The sequence below is a fragment of the Prosopis cineraria genome, unplaced genomic scaffold (genome assembly GCF_029017545.1).
Source record: "Prosopis cineraria cultivar Desert tree isolate PC_DT_omini unplaced genomic scaffold, ASM2901754v1 PC12, whole genome shotgun sequence".
Taxonomy (NCBI): Eukaryota; Viridiplantae; Streptophyta; class Magnoliopsida; order Fabales; family Fabaceae; genus Prosopis; species Prosopis cineraria.
Window position 1 is genome coordinate 28,709,135 of NW_026555343.1, and position 17,928 is coordinate 28,727,062.

The 17,928-nt window shown below is 33.0% G+C and overlaps 1 pseudogene; it reads right to left on the reverse strand.

Annotated features, from left to right (window-relative positions):
* Positions 1-6,721: 6,721 nt before the first annotated feature.
* Positions 6,722-13,727, reverse strand: LOC129289217 (uncharacterized; annotated as a pseudogene).
* Between the last annotated feature and the right edge of the window lie 4,201 nt (positions 13,728-17,928).

A 17,928-nucleotide genomic window follows, 5' to 3' on the forward strand; every position in this document is an offset into this window, starting at 1 on the left:
TTTTTTTCATTTGTTTATGATAAAACACTATTTTAATTGATAAAGAATAATAAAATTATAGCTTTTCTCTTAAATTATGTTAACAATGAATAATGAGAACAAAGTACTTCGACTAAAAAGGGAGAATTACATCCAAGAACTTCACAAGTTAATTATTTGTAGGCAATGACCAATATAGTGAATTGTTTGTTGTTAAAACGGTAATAAGCTTGTTTTTTTTCATAATAGTGACTTGTTGTTGGTTCTTATCTATTAATAATTCTCTTATGAGGTTAGGTCCTTGGATGAAATTCTCTCAAAAAAAAATGAGAGTAACATCATGTGAATTAAAAGTAAAAATTATAATTTTTTCCTTCTTAAATTGTGTTAAAAATTAATAAAAATATTTTTTCATGTCATGTGCCATGTATATTTTGTAATAACCACCAGAATTAACCTACTAATTAATCTACATTACCATGGTAATTAAGACTAATGTCCCCTTAATAGCCATGCACGCTCATCAAATTTTCCCCCTTATCACTTCCTTATTCCTTCTAATTGAGTACATGGGCTATAATTCATATAAGCTCTCCAATGTTTAAAGGGTAATCTGGCCAAGAGTCATCGCACCCCAAACTTGGACCATGAACTTTCCTACGAATCAAATTTCCAAAGGGTGTTATATATATGTTGTCGATGACAAAGACCCACTTCCAAAGTGAGTATTATTGGCTAAACCAGAACCACACCTATCTCCCATCTGAGTAGGTGTTACAATTATGCAACACTGGGATTTACCTAAGCATTGTCCATGCCATGTGGACTTACAATACAACAACCTCCCAATTAAGGTGAAATTCCCACCCATTCCACTTTTGCAATCATCCCATCATACTCACAATTATATTCAAGCATAATAATGTAAGTAAATGCCCTAACTTCTATGTGTACATTTCACCACAAGTCATAGCTTGACCTGTGGTCGTAAATATGGGTTTCTATCATAGTTCCACTATCACTTATGGCAAAAAGTCTTCATTTACTACCACAATTTCTTTTGCTACACACCATCTTGTGTCTTCAAAATAGGCTTTTAACTGCATCAAAAAATGCTTTTTGCATTAGTGTATTTTCAACAATCATACACAATTCCATTAACATTTTCATATTTCTCAAACTCAATTTTCATACTCCTTTGTTAAAAAATGTAAGGTATTTTTGACCAAATCTCACCACTCAATAAAGTAATTACTTATTTTTAAACTAACCCTATCTTTTCATATTTACCCTTATTCATACCCTAAAAAAATATAAAGTGATCTATTAAATAGGGACATTTTTGAAAAAAAAAAGATAATGATTACACCTCAAAAGAATAAAAATATCTTTCATTTTTTAATATCTAATTTCTTAAAAAAATACCTTATATTTTTTAATGGAGGGAGTAATACTCAAATCATTCTCATGACTTCCAATGTCACATAATATACTCAATTTATCCACAATCTTCAACAATTTAACTCAGACTCACTTTATACATTTCCAAAAACACAAAAGGAGTATTATAATATACATACATACATACATACATACATACATTTCTTAGCTTCCAAATTACAAAAAATACATAATCAAGATTGTGTGTGTGTGTGTGTGTGTGTGTGTGAGGGAATTTAGATTTTTGGTTACTTCCACCACTTCAATAACTCAAAGGAACACCTGTGGATTATTGGCACAACAATGCTCCCAATTGCTCTAAGAGCTCAAGAAAGTTTATAGTCTACAACTAAGCAACTCAAAAATATCAATCCACTAACAAAAGCACAATTTCTCTAACTGTCCATTCCATTTAAAAATCCTAAAATTTATTTTATTAGATAACTTTGTTATCTCTAATGGTTCCATTACCGTTATTAGACTTCAAAGAGTCAAACTAAATCCTTAACCACTTAATTACTCCCCAATTTCCTCAATTTTGGGTTCCCCCAACTTGCTCAAAATTACAATCAAATTCAAACTAAAACTTCTAAAACGATTAAACCCCAATTCCAAGCAATATAAATATAAACCAAGCATTAAATTCGAATTTAAATTGTTAAAATATCATTAACCACTTCAAAATCCTCACTTTGTCACAGGCCCTAACCTCAAATTCTCTAAATCAAACATTAGAACAAATCTAAACCAATTAAACACTTAATTTAACTCCATTAATATATTTAAACTCAAATAATTCGGTTAAAACTATCCCAAATTCAAACTTATAGAAAACCCCAAATCCTCTACTGTCAATAAATCAGAAAATAAGAAAGAAATATGCTTACAAAAATATTTAAGAAATTTACTTAGTTTTAGAAAATTTCAAATCATCCTCAAGGTATCATGTAATGGAACCTACTCTTGAAAATCACTCCCTCTCGGTGACTGTTTTGCGACGGCTCTCACCCTTTCTCTGTTCAGCCACTCCTCCGGGCGAGAACACAACAATAACATTAGGGGAGGGGAATTGATTGTCTTGCCACCTAACAATTAAGTCTTTAGTGGCAAGTAGGGGTGTTCAGCTTGGACCCGTTTCTTTTGGCCCGGTATCGTCCTGATCATATCAAGGCGGGTCTTGTCCCAACCCGAAAATAATCAAAACAGGACTTTACAGGACAAGATAGGAAAGAAGTTCGGAACAAGACGGGACGGGACACGGGATTACTATCGGGACCTCCCGTCCTGTCCCGAATATTATATATACATTATTTTTATTTTAAATATATTAATTATATTAATATAATTTATACTTATATTAATTATATCAATTATAATTTCAATACTTGCAATTCTTATTTAAAACTAAATTTCTTTTATATTGATAATTTTAATGACATTGAGTAAACATGGTGATTTTTTTCTTTATAATATATTAATTATATTAATATAATTTATTCTTATATCTATCTATTTAATAACTTTTATTTATAACGTATTTCTTGTTTTATTTTCAGAAAAGTAACCAGCTTAGTACATCTCCACTAAAGTAGAAGAATAATGATTTGATATTATACTTGACTTGCTTGCTGTTACTACTCTTATAACATAAAGATCACTTATATATGCTATTATAAAGTATAGTTGTGATTAATTTAATTTAATAATTGACTTTAAATTATTGTGATTTATGTACTTATGTTATTTTGATTGTAAACTTAATAAATTATATGATTTAAAATTTTAATGAACGTTATTATTCATATCTTTCTTCGATATTATTTAATTTATCAGGACGGTGGGACATCCTGATCTTGTCCCGGTCCTGTCCTAACTCCTAATGAGATGGGATGATTTTCGGGATGGGACAAGACACGGGACCAAAATTCAGTCCTGATCTTTTTTGTAGGATAGGACATGAGACGGGAGTGTCCTGATCCCGTCTTGTCCCGTAAACACCCCTAAGTGGCACGACCCACTAAATCAAATCTCTCTCGGCTCCCCTTTTTTCATTATTTTTGTTTGTTTATATTTTTTCAACACTTTACTTTATTATTTTTTTACTTAAATAAAATTTTTCATAATATGAAAATATTTATAATTTGTTAAGTTAAAAATATCTTAAATAATTTTTATTTAATGTCAACTAAACTTATTATTTTCTCCCTTTTTTAAAAACCTAGGACTTAGAATTAAGTCCTCAAAAATTAACCCATTTTAAATAAATTCTCTTTATTCAAATAATTACATGATATTTTCCAATTAATATGAAATCATTATAATTATAATTAGGATAAATTGGCCTACTAGCCAGAAAAAATCTTGTGTCAAAAAAATATGGACCAATTTTTGAAAATTTGAGAGTGTGATCAATTCACATTGACATACAAGCAATTTATCGTTGATATACAAGAAATTTATAATTGAATATTTAAAAAATTTACAAGAAGTTTATTATTGATATACAATGATATATCATTGACAAATATAATAAATTGGCCATAATACAAAACATAATAAATATTAGGCTATTTGGTTGGTTTGTCCTATATCTACAAAAGTCCCTTATGATGATGATGATGAAGATACTACTACTACTACTACTACTATAATATCACTTAAATCCTTGAAATAAAATTGGGATCTTGCATAGTTCATTAATCTAATATGATGAATTCTATTAATAATCTAACAGAGTTAATTAATAGTAGGGGGCTTTAAAAAACAAAATTAAAGGTGGGGGAGTCATATGCAACTACCTCAAAATTAAGGAGAGTTTTGTGCATTTTAACAGAAAAAAATACATCATTAATTATGAGTGGAAATACAATGCAAATTTAAATTTTCACTTAAATATGAGTAAAATTGCAAGTTTATTCTATATATAAAAAACTGAAAGTTTATTACTCTCACTAGTCCTATTTATAGGTTTTAGTCTTATTGTTTTCCTCTTTTACCCTAGTTTCAATTACCTATGCACTCTATGATGAGTGAGAGGTAAAATGAAACTTTTTTTCATATACTAGATTGATTATATTTTGAACCAATATTAATTGAGATATATATTTTGGATGGGAAGGAGTAATTTGGTAGGAGGGAGAAAATTGTGAATGTATCTTTTTTACATAAAAATATATATTGTTTTTCTTTTGTTATCCTTAGTCTTTACTAACAATGTACTCTATGATGAGTAAAAGATACATTTACATAAATAGAAATATCTAGTTTAATAAATATAAAAAGAAAATTTACCTATACTAAGCTATTTATATTTTAAACTAAAATTAATTAAAAAATATTTATATTTTGGAATGAGTAATTTGAAACGAGCGAGGAAATTGTGAATGTGATGACCGTCTCAGACTCATCGACAAATGCATTGAATCATTGACTAGAAGTTGACTTCTAACTGGGGGCTGAAGGCAAACAAAGACCACGAGGAGAAAAACAGTTCGATAGTGTAAAAAACACATGTCCCCCATCTCTTTCTTCCGGGTGGGGGCCACTCAAAATTATAAGAGAAAATCAAATCTAAGAATCTGGCAAAAAATTTATTTTTACATAAAGACCAACACAAAATGGGTTGTTATTAAAATGAAAATATGAACTTGTTTTTTTTTTTTTAAATGAGGCTTGTTATTTGTCCTTATCTGTAAATAAGTTTTTTATCAGGTCCTTGAATGTGATTCTCCCAAATTATAAGGACTTTTTTTAATTAATGAATAATACCCTACTAATTAATTAGGGGAAGATATAAAAATAGTAGATAGTTTTAAATAATATTTACTGTTTTCTTCAAGTGGGAAATAAGTTAAAAATAATTTATAATTTTAAATAAAAAGAGCATATATTTTTGGGAGAACGATATTAAAGTCCCACATAAGAGAATTAATTACTGCAAGGTCCATTGACAACTGAACTAAACTACATTGATAATGTAGTTTAGTTCAGTTGTCAATGGACCTTGCAGTAATTAATTCTCATGTGTGGGACCTAAATGTAATTCTTCCTATATATTTAGACATATATTGTGAATCCAAATGAAAGTTCTCGTGTCACAAATTATATTGACCAGCTCTGGATTATAAGTTTAGGTAGTAAAGTTGGTAATTTAATTTGGGCCAAAATTTGATAATCTAAGTGAATAAATTCAAAATATTTAATGCTAAACTCGGAATTGAAGAAAAGTAAGGGAGAAAAGAGAGAGTCAATAATTTGAGCAGGTCGGACTTATTTTAAGTTAAAAAATTCACATAAAAAACTCACATAGTCCAACCCTGCTCTAATTTAAAATTATTTAAACCTGTTCGAACACCCAAGCTATTAAATTTTTCTTAAAAATTATTTTTAACTTAAAATTAATTGTTTTTATTATTATAAAAATATAAAATATATTTTTTACATATTTTTTAAAAAATCAAAGTATTATTTGGGTACTTGGGCTTATTAGAACTAGCTTGAATATCAAAATGAATTATTTTAATAATCCTAACCCTAAATTTTTTCAGACTTATTAAGACTTGGATAAATTTAGTGGCTCTAAAAAGAGGGGAGGAAATTGCATTTTGCTTCACTTGCTTGGTTAGGGAAATAACAATGGAAAAAAGAGAAAATTTGGAAGTCCCCCAACGCATGGAATGTGGAAGAAAAACGACTCTCAGCATGCATACAAGGGAATTGATGGCATGGCTTGAGGCTGGAACATAGTCTTGGGTGGCAGCTAATCAAAGTTGTAGGGCCCAGTAATTTTTTAAATTTTTAAGAATTTTGAATTTTAAATTTTATATTGTTTTTTTTCCTGTTTTATTTTAAATCGATCCAGTTCATTTTCATTCCGGTCATTAATTTTTGATCGGTTGACAGCCTTTTCCTAATTCCTATTCAGTTTGGTTCTACATGTCTTTCCGATCGGATTGAGTACCGGTTCTCAGTTGAATGGGTTTGATCAATCCAGTTCAGTTCTCATTTTTAGAGATTTCTTGAATTTTGAGATTTTTCCTAATTCCATTAAAACATGTTAGAACAAATTAATAAACATAACCAGAGGGAGCACTTCATAGTTGATGTAGCAAGGTTAAAAGTCAAGCAATTCCAACGACTATATTTTGCACCTTTAAACAAAAATGCTCGAGTTACTTTGAATTCTCCAGAACACCACCACATCCCCAATTCTCTCCCTAATCAAACATAATCACACATTCAAGAACACTGGTGGGTCAGGGGTAATCTTGTAGAATGAAACCAAATACTTAACAGAACATTCTCACCCATCCTCTAAGACCTCCCTGTGCACATGCACGCATGAAGTGCTGCAGTATTTATAATATAATGATACCTATGGAATGGAACTTTACCAGCAAGTGAGCTATTACAACAGGAATAGTATATGTCACCGGCTGCTCCACTTTTTGGTTCTGACGTGCTCAGGACGGCGGTTGCATCGCCGCCTTGAATCTTGAGGGCAGCAATTCTTCCCTCAGCAGATAAAATGACGTTTCCAAGCTGAATCTAGTTTAAGAAGAAAATGACATTAATCTCACGAGAGAAAGATGTTCATGTGCGAGAAGAAGAAGAATCATCTCCGAAAGTAAGAAGATTTTCTTGTCAAGGGATGAAGAACAGGGAAGGAGAAAGATTGAAGAATGGATCATGGATGATATAGGAAAAAATTAAATCCAAATCAAATGCTAGAATTGAATACACTTGAGTTGACCAATGTTATCATCATATGCAGACTACCTATGGCAAGAGATGGGTAGGGAATGCAAACGCAGAGTCAAAATCGTAACATGTATTGCTGTTATTTTTGTTGTTATTATTATCATTATTATTTAGAAACACAGTATTATGCTAATCAAAGCTCCTACAAGAAAATTCCAGAACAAATCTGAAGCAAAGCAAAGCTATTTGCCTGAGTGCCCCCTACATAAAAATCAGCAAAACACTGTAGTTCCCAATTGATCATGAACTGAATCACAACACATCTGTGTGGTGTTTGCAGGGTCAAAAGGGAAATGAGAGATATCAAAGGAGTAAGAAAATATCATCTTAATGACCATCCATTGTTCTCTTCTTACTGAAATAAACTATTTCACTACACCATGTAGAATCTCAAACTTAAGATAAACCTTCTTAATGAAGTTATTGTTAGTGTGTGCAACACAAGGATAATTGACAAGATAGGCCAAGGTCCATTAAGGCCTTCTTGGAACATTGTTCAGAAGTTAATTAAAATAGCTGCTGGCTATATCTACTGAAATCTTTTAGACTGGATGCAAACATTCTTCTTGTTGATGATCACACGTTCCAAGTTTTTTCTCTAATATTCTGCTGTCATTTTTTGTTCTTGTTAGCCTGTTTGATATTTCCCCTAGTTTCAGGGTTTGTTTATCTGCTATTTAACTGAAAGTCTGACATTGTGTTTCTTTATTATTCCACCTGAGATGAATAAAAAGGTGAAGCCAGTGCAGTTTGATAGTCACTGGCTATTTTCGCTCACAAATTCACATGATATCAGTGTCCATATCTTTCCCACCATGATTCAGTATGGGTTCGGGTACGCTGAGAACAACCAAACCTCACTGCCCGCAGCAGCCCAGTTACAGCATGCCAAAAACTAGTATTGAAATATTAGACTGGAATTATTAAATTTCTATATTTTCTTATCTGTTCGCCGGCATAATCAATAGGAGACTGTACAATACTCTCAGAAATTAGTCCAACAAAAGCTGAATTTGATAAGCTGAATATGATGCCATCATAAAACATTTGAGACAGAAACCAGCCAAGATGTACCTGGGCCTTCTTTTCTTTTGCTTCACGCAACTTTTCTGATTCTTTTGCTCTGGCTTTTCTCTTGGCATCTTTTTCAGCCTGCACAGGAAAAAAGGAGCAATCATTACTGTGTCATGAAAATTGTTAGTTTGAGTATTAAAACTGAAAACTCCGCCTATGTTTATAGCCGGTCCTAAGCCCGAGTAAAGGAGGAGGGTTGTGTTAGGCCATCAACAGCCAATGTAAAACTTTGTTGAATCTATCATGAACATGGACAATAGACGTTATAATGTTAATGCTAGGTCGTTGCCCGTAAGTAACGCGCTGCATGGCTCGAGTACAGTGATAAGTGAGTTAGAGCCGCTGCATCAGCGTCCGGATGTAGTGCTAAATGAGCAAGGGCTACCGTATTATTTTGGACACGCACGGCTAAAGAGGTTAGTCCATGAGAGCAAAATTAGATTTGGTACTTGGAATGTTGGGATATTGAATTGTAAATCTGTAGAGGTTGTAGGGGTTATGATTTAAAGAAAAATCAATATCCTTTGTCTGCAAGAAACAAAATAGCGTGGAGAAGAAGCTAAGGATATTAAGGTTTCAAACTTTGGTATACAGGAAAAGTAAGTGCACGCAATGGAGTAGGCATCATTATGGATAAGGAGTGAAAGAAGAATGTTGTAGAAGTTAGCAGAAATGGAGACAGAATTATTTCCTTAAAAATGATAATTGGACGTGAGACTATTAATATTGTTAGCGCTTATGCGCCGTAAGTCGGGACAGAAGCCAGTCTTAAGGAATTATTTTGGGAGGATCTGGAGGGGTTGATTCGACACATACCACAGAGTGAAAAGATTTTTATTGGAGGAGACTTTAATGGGCATGTTGGGATAGAGGTTAGTCAGTATACGAGGGTACATGGTGGTTTTAGTTTTTGAGAGCTAAACAATGAAGGACAAACTCTTTTTGATTTCTCATTGGCGTATGATTTTAAGATTGCCAACACTTGTTTCAAAAAAAGAGATGAGCATCTTATCACTTATAAAAGTGGAGCCTCAAGGTCACAGATTGATTTTCTTTTAGTTAGGAACACAGATAGAAGACTTTGTAAAAATTGCAAGGTGATCCCCGAAGATATTGTAATGACACAACATAGGGTCCTAGTCCTTGATGTGTGTATTATGAGTAAAATCCAAAAGCGTCGACAAGTAGTAGCACCAAGGATTAGGTGGTGGCAATTAAAAGGTGAAAAGTAAGATATTTTCAAGCGAAATCTTTTGGATAAAGGAATTTGGGAATCTCAAGGAAGTGCTAACATCATGTGGGAGGAAATGGCTAAAAAGATACGGGAGGTTGCAAAAGTAGTTTTGGGAGAAGCAAAAGGTTCTGATCCGAGAGATAAGGAGTCCTGGTGGTGGAATAATAGTGTACAGGACAAAATCAAGTATAAGAAGAATTGTTTTAAAGCCATACATTTGTGTAACAATGAGGAAAATTGGGAGAGGTACCGTATGGCTAAGAAGGAAACTAAGAGAGCTATGGATAAAGCTCGTTCTAAAGCTTTTGAAGAATTTTATAAGAGCCTTGAGACGAAGGAAGGAGAACGAAATATTTATAAGATTGCCAAGAGTAGGGAAAGAAAATTAAGGGATCTAGAACAGGTAAGGTGTATTAAGGATGAAGAAGGAAGAATTTTAGTTACAGATAATGAAATTAAAAATAGATGGGAGACTTACTTTTCCAAACTTTTCAATGATGGAGAGGGTTCATCTAGTAACTTGAAGGATTTAGTAACTGGTGAAGGATAACAAAATTTGTCATTCTATCGAATAATACGTGATAAGGAGGTAAAAGAAGCTCTTAAGAAAATGACAAATGGTAGAGCCAACGAACCTGATTGTATATCTATCGAAGCGTGGAAATGTTTAGGTGAAGAAGGGGTGAGATGGTTAACTAAGTTATTTAATGTGATCTTACGGTCCAAGAAAATGCCTGATGAGTGGAGGAGAAGTACATTAATTCCTATTTATAAAAATAAAGGAGATATTCAGAATTGTACTAACTATAGAGGGATTAAACTCATGAGCCACACAATGAAATTGTGAGAGAAAGTAATTGAGCACAGGTTGAGATTGGAGACAAGTATTTCTAAAAATCAATTTGGTTTTATGCCAGGTAGATCAACTATAGAAGCGATTTATCTACTAAGGGGATTAATGGAAAAGTATCATTGTAAAGATAAAGATTTACACATGGTTTTTATTGATTTGGAAAAAGCTTATGATCGTATACCAAGAGAAGTGCTTTGGAAAGCATTGGAAAAAAAGGGAGTACGGATTGCTTATATTAAATCCATACAAGATATGTATGAGGGGGTAAAAACTAGTATAAGAACGCCTAGTGGTCAAACAAAGGATTTTCCTATAAAGATTGAACTACATCAGGGATCATCTCTGAATCCTTATCTGTTCAACTTGATCCTAAACGTTTTGACGGAACATATTCACGGGGAAATTCCTAAATGTATGCTCTTTGCGGATGATATAGTTCTTATAGCAGAGACAAGAGAAGAGGTTAATTGCAAACTTGAGTTATGGAGGAGTAAGACGGAATATTTATATTGTAAATTTGGTATAAGACTATTCGACAATAATTTGAAAGTGAAATTGGGAGATCAAATTATACCTCAAGTGGAAAAGTTTAGATATTTGGGAGCCATTATTCAAAATGATGGCGAAATCAGTGGAGATATTTCACATAGGATTCAAGCTGGGTGATTTAATTGGAGAGAAGCTAAAGGAGTTATTTGCGACCGTACGGTGCCTAACAAACTTAAAGGAAAGTTTTATCGCACTGCTATCAAACCGGCAATGTTATATAGTAGTGAATGTTGGGCTCTAACGGGACAGCAAGAGCATAAAGTTAGAGTAGAAGAGATGAGAATGTTACAATAGATGTGTGAACATACACGTAAAGATAAAATTCGAAATGAGCACGTACGCGAAAAAGTGAGGGTAGCACCTATTAAGGAAAAAATGGTAGAAAATCGGTTGAGATGGTTTGGGCATGTACAAAGAAGATCAAGGGAGGCACCAGTGAGAAGAGTGGAACATATAACTTTGAGTCCGATTAAGAGGGATAGAGGAAGGCCTAAGAAAACATTCTTGGAAGTTGTTGAACGTGATTTCTTAATTAATAATATTTCTAAAAGCTTGATAAATGATAGAGCACAATGGCGTCTTGCAATCCATGTAGCTGACCCCACCTAGTGGGATAAAGGCTTGTTGTTGTTGTTGTTGTTGAGTATTAAAACTGAAATTTAAAAAAAAAACCATTGACTCCAATAAGTTATCAAAGGAAAAACATCTTCCAAAACAAAATATTGGTGATAGATTTAGCTCATGGAAAGCGAGGTTGCTTGAACAAAATACTTACAAGCTTGGCAATGCATTACTCCTAACTAGATGAAGGATATAATCAATTCAAACTACAATTGTTCATACTCAACAAGCTATATATTGGCCAGTCTAGTGATGGCCAAATGATCAGCATTCTAACTATGTTGTATCCCTTTGAACTAGCTCGTTTCAAAAGTTCCTAAAGATGTGAAAGACTATCTTGCCTTGATTTATTGTCATCTTAAAATTAATTAAAAAGAACAAATAATTATCAATTGGATGTTGCTACCTACTAGCACATTAAAGCATACAAGCAACATCTGACAACAGACTTCAATGGTCCAACAGGAACTTGTTCTCCAACAAGCGTCTGAAAGACTTCCAATCACATTCGCTTATTTCCCTCCTAGACTTTTCTTGTTATTCTCTCTACTGCAAAGTTGTAACTTAGCTGTTTTATTGAATTTTAAGGATAAGTCTACCGTACAATAACATTGGAGAGAGTACTTTCTGATGAACAACAAGCTTCAGAAAGACTTTTAATCACATTCGCTTATTTCCCTCCTTATTCTCTCTATTGCAAATGTTGTCACTTAGCTATTTTATTGAACTTTGAGGATAAGTCTACCATACAGCCAGGGGCGGAGCTAGGATTTTTAAATAAGGGGGAACGAGATCTCAAAGTATATACTATAACTAAAGAATAGAGAAATTTAACATAATATAAATACTTCAACATCTAAATATGTTCATATTTATTAATTTTAAAAATATAAAATTAAAATAAATATGTACCTTTATTTTTTAAGTTTTGCTCGTTGATTCTTCTTGGCATAAAAATCATCAATGATCATGTCCATGATAAATTTTTTAGCAATCTCTTTCTCAATATAAACTATCATTAAATTAGTGAGAAACCCATCGTCCATCTTGTTGCGAAGCCTTGTCTTTATAATTTTCACAATAAAATCATAACACGAATTGCACAATAAAATCATACACATTGAAAAGGCAAAGTATATTAGAGATTGGAGTGGCTCACCTCAACTTTATCCTTGTATTTGCTTAATTGGAGGGCCTAAGAAAATGAGATTGTAGGGGTAGCCAAGCCAAGTTCTTTGATTCAACAAAAAGGAAAAAAAAATTAAAAAAAAAAAACGAAGTGGCACACGTAGACAAAAACAACATGAAACAAGATAAACTACAGACAGCAAACACATACTTAATTGCCTTGAAGCAGTGAATAGTGGAGGAGAAAAAAAAGGAATAGCACGTAAAAAAATAATGAAAGGAGACAAAAGGCATAAGCATACCTAATTGCCTAGAAGCTGTGAACAGTGGTGGCAACTTTTCAAAGCTTGGAGGCCAAACAGCGCAAACAAGACAAAGTATATATTACATTTATGTATCCTAAATTAAAATTGGCAACTTTTCTATTTTGCTAATAGTATATTTTATATTATATTTATATATAATACATACATTTTAGATGCTAACATTTTTCAAATTTGTATAATATATTAGTGTAATATTTTTATATTTATTAAAATGAAAGTAAATATTATGTTTAGTATTAAATATATTGTACATACAAAATATATTTTGATAGGGCCGAATATATATAATTCTTACGTTTTACTAAACAATTTTAAAAAGTTAGGGGGGCCGTGGCCCCCCTGGTCCCCCCTATCTCCCCCATTACATACAGCAACATTGGAGTATAAGAGTACTTTTTGATGTTCTCCTTAACTTTCTCCCCACTAAAACTTCATATGCATTTTTTCAACAACCCAACCCCTTCTTAAGCCTACCCACTAAACTCATAATTAGTTACTTTTGGACAACTCATCAGGAACAACTCTATTATTCTCTTCTGTTTTATCTGTTTTCTTCCAGCTACATATTTTCACTGAAGCCCAATAAGATTCAGTCTATCACAACCAAAACAATAACAACAACGACAACGACAACAATAATAATACACAGTAAATGAACAAAGCAGATAACAAGGAAGTACTAGTTTTGTAAATAAATAGATTTGAAAATCTATTACATCATGTCTATAACAATTACCTGCCTAGCTACTTGTGATTCTTCCATTTCTTTAGTCAATACACTAGGCACTTTTGCTACATACCAATCCCATTTATCCAGGTTTGATGCCATGAACCTTCTAAAAGTATTTCTCACTTATCATGTGCCAACATATAAAGGGTCCTTCCTCTTTCATCTTTGATGCAATGATCATTACCCTATTCCAACAGCTCCAAAACCTTGTGAGAATCACCAGATTGTGAAGCATGATGTAAAGGGGTTGATTTACCTACTATCCTACTTTCACTCTCACTTGCACTAAAAATAAAGAGTTCATAATTATATTGTTTATTCAAACATGCCTCACTTTTATCATTGCTATCTAAGTTAGCAGAGGCCTCTTTATCAATGGTTAGGTCAATATTTCTTATTGTAATGGACATTGACTCTAAATCCTCTTTTGCTTCATTGGATACTGAGTCAACTAGCTATGTACACACATTGCTTCTCTTAAAGTAGGCCTTCAAATAATCAATGGAATGTTTCTAATAACATTATGCTGAATGCTAAAATATGGTCTCTCTCTATCGAAGAACAATTGATGACAAATAAATTCTATGTAATAAATTGTATATTAATGATGGTTGCGGTACCCAAAATGTTTATTGTAACCTCCTTGAGGTTAACCATAATTAACTCCAAATTATGGTAATCCAAGGATTAACTCTCAAAGGATTACCAAATCGTAAAGTTTTATAAAAGGATATTCTCAAAATCTCTAAGAGAAATCCCAATCTCGACAGTTCGAATCTCAAACATGATTTAATAAGCTCAAATTGGAGTTTTCAAAATAAATTGGAAGCTTGGAAATCAATTGGGACCCATAATAACGATTTTTAAAACTCAAAACAAATTTTCATACAAAAAATGACATGCGTGCCATGGCTTACGGCTGGTGCACCATGGCGTGTCTTCTCTATGCCATGCGTTGCTGCATGACGCACCATGCGCCGCAGTATATTGCATGAAATTTGACAGATCAGTGTTGTCATTTGACAGTAGGGGGAGTAAATTTCTGACGCGTCCAAAATCTCCGTTCGACATTCGATTGAGTTGATTTTAGTGTCTGCACGGAGCTTTCTCCTAACTCTAGCTAATGGCATAGGTTTCACATTCTAACTCATTTTTTATAAAAAGTTAGATATCAAAACCTATTTTGACCACATTTCCACAAAATCTCCCAAATGGAGTGTCCCAACTAAACCACATATGCCAATAGCTTACACAAACCATCTGACCACACTTAATGGACTCTTGCAGACTCGTGCAACAAACCATACTCAACCAAAAATGCTTATTTTATAAAATTACCACTCAACCCCAATTTTCACAAAACATAAAGGGGGAGGAAATAATGCACAAAGTCAACCATTTCATTTTAAATTTCTCAAAAATACATATGTTCCTACTTGCAAAAGTATTTTGGCTGCCCTATCCACGGGTTCACAACCAAAACTCACTAACCCAAGGCACAAAATACACTAGTTATACACAAAATCATGCAGTAGTATATAAATCATATCAATTACTCCTAGTTGGTAATTACATTAACAAATAAACATGTAAGTAGCAAAAGAGAGGCATATAAAGGATTACTCCACCAATCCTAAGCCTCTGTATGCTTTCCCCAACTTGGATCCGATGACCTATGTCCAAAAAATATTAAGAATTGAGAGGTGAATACAACCACTCAGTAACCAAGTTTCACTTAACCCTTACAACACTCAGTAACCAAGTTTCACTTAACCCTTACAATTACATATTAATTGTAAATAGATGTATTAGCCAAACAAGCACATATTTCACATAACACTAGGCCACGGTCATGTAACCAGGCTTGCCACAAAACACCATATCATGTTATTTCATAAAATATAACACAGGGTTGCAAAAATAATAATCATGCACCCTCAACACATGTTGGACTACAAAACTAACAACCATGTGGCTGAACTTATATGCATGATTAAATGCCAAACCTTATATCCTCTTGTTAACTCCGACACGAAACCGATAGCTATCACATGACTACGTCCTTCACAGACTAACCCAGCCTACCACTTGTGAAGAGTTATCGGGCCAGGGTTAACTCACTCACTTATGTAATCCAGTTTTCCCCAATACTAACAATCATAGGGTATCGTACCCCTAATCTAGCCTCCTCATGAACCAGTGGAGACTAGTTAGGTTTGAGTCCCTTATAGAATAAGTGGGACAATCCCAAAACAATAATGAGACAAGGGCTACCTCCTGATTCCAATGATTGGTGCTATGGCTAGTTCCAATTCTAACGATCACTACCAATACCACATGAATTTCAATCAATCTACTCCTCTCCCTAGGTGAACTCCCGCCAATAATCATGCTATACACATCTTTCACATAATATGCATTTTGATAAATGATTCATAAACACAATGAACTCACATAATATAATACAATTCTCTACCCATGGTAATAAATCACAATTAATTTTGCAAAACGTCAAGGGTAGCAAAATTAAGGTTTTCTTTCCCAAAACCCATTTTACAAATCAAAAACTTTATCAATATGCATCATCAATTTGACCCATAATCACATTTCATAAACACACATTCAACTATAAAAATTAAGTTTCCCGGTTACCTCAAACCTTTGAGAGGTCAAAGGTTTACCCTCACTATAACAACTTCCTAAAACTTCAACAAGCTTGAATGGTGCCAAAAACGAACCTCTCTACATCCATACCACAAATATATAATCATTATCTAACTCTTAAAGTTTTATCAACATAAAACTCCACATACACTATTTTTATCAACTCATAATCACTACCCATTCATTCTCAATGGGCTTATTAAGTCCATTAATACACTTTATCATTAATAACACCTCAAACAATCATTAATGCATATTAACCTCTCCTAACTACCATATTTATGATAATTTTCAGATAATATATGCTCCCATGGGCCATCCACTTCTAAAATCATTAATGTAATGTTCTAATATATTAAACAACTCTTATTATACTCATTTTAACCAATGGAAATGGACCCATACTTCTATAGACCAAAATTTATTTTTCAACTCAAACCCTACCACTAGTAATCATAAATGAGGGAGAGAAAGGAAGAATAAGGCTTAGATTACCTACCTTAAGTGTTTAGGAGCTTCAATCTAGTGCCAATAGAATCTAATGTCGTGCCTTAGCAAAGCCAAAATGAGCTCTTCATTTTCATCCTCTTCTTCTTCTGTTCTTTTCACGCAGAACAAATCAGATATATCTAATTTTTGGCCGTACGCCACGGCGCATGATGCCCTCCACCATAGTTCATTGCACAGAGGAGCCCATTACATTTAAATTATCTCTATACACTGTGGCAAACCAACCACGCGCTGTGGTATATGGCATAGAAAATAATTCTTCACTTTTTCATCCTCTTTCCTTGCTCGGGTGGCTCGCCATCAATCTGAACCTACTTTTAGGGCTGAAACCATAACAATTATACCAAGTAGTGGTAGAGCCATATGTAATTGGGGGGCATATGCTCCCCTCACTTGAAAAAAATGACATGTTTGGGAGTATAAGTTTTTATATTTTGCAATTTACACTTTTTACTTATTATACTTTGCATCCTCTTATTTTTATATTTTAAACTTTAAATCCATTTCAATCTTATTTTTTTAACCCAAATCTGTTCAAATTTTTAACTTAACCTCATGAATATTAGCCCACAATTTGCTATACCTAAATACCAATATTATTTATTAATTGTTTAAAAAATAGAAAAATTTAATATGACTAAATAGACTCACTTCTCACCCTGAATACTACCCAGGGACTAGTTAAAAAAAAGAAATGATAAATAATGAAGATTCAAAACTTAAGAGTGAATTGGGAGAATGTTTTTTTATTAGCTTGCTGCACTTATGAATTTATAGTTGAAAGCTAGATAGGAAACAAAGAAAAAGAAAGAACAAAAGAGAAATAGTTGATTTGAAAGTGACAGAAATGTCTTCCTTTGATCAAAAATCCTAGCTCCATCATTGCCCCCTAATTCAGGATCCTGGCTCTGCCACTAATACCAAGTTAAGCCCCTCTGGCCACACACTTCATTAACTCACTAATTACCTTCAGTAAGCTAATGAATCAGGGTTAAAATTTTTTGGATGTATACTTATAGCCTTAAATAGCTAGGGTATAAACCCTAGAGTACAAAAGATG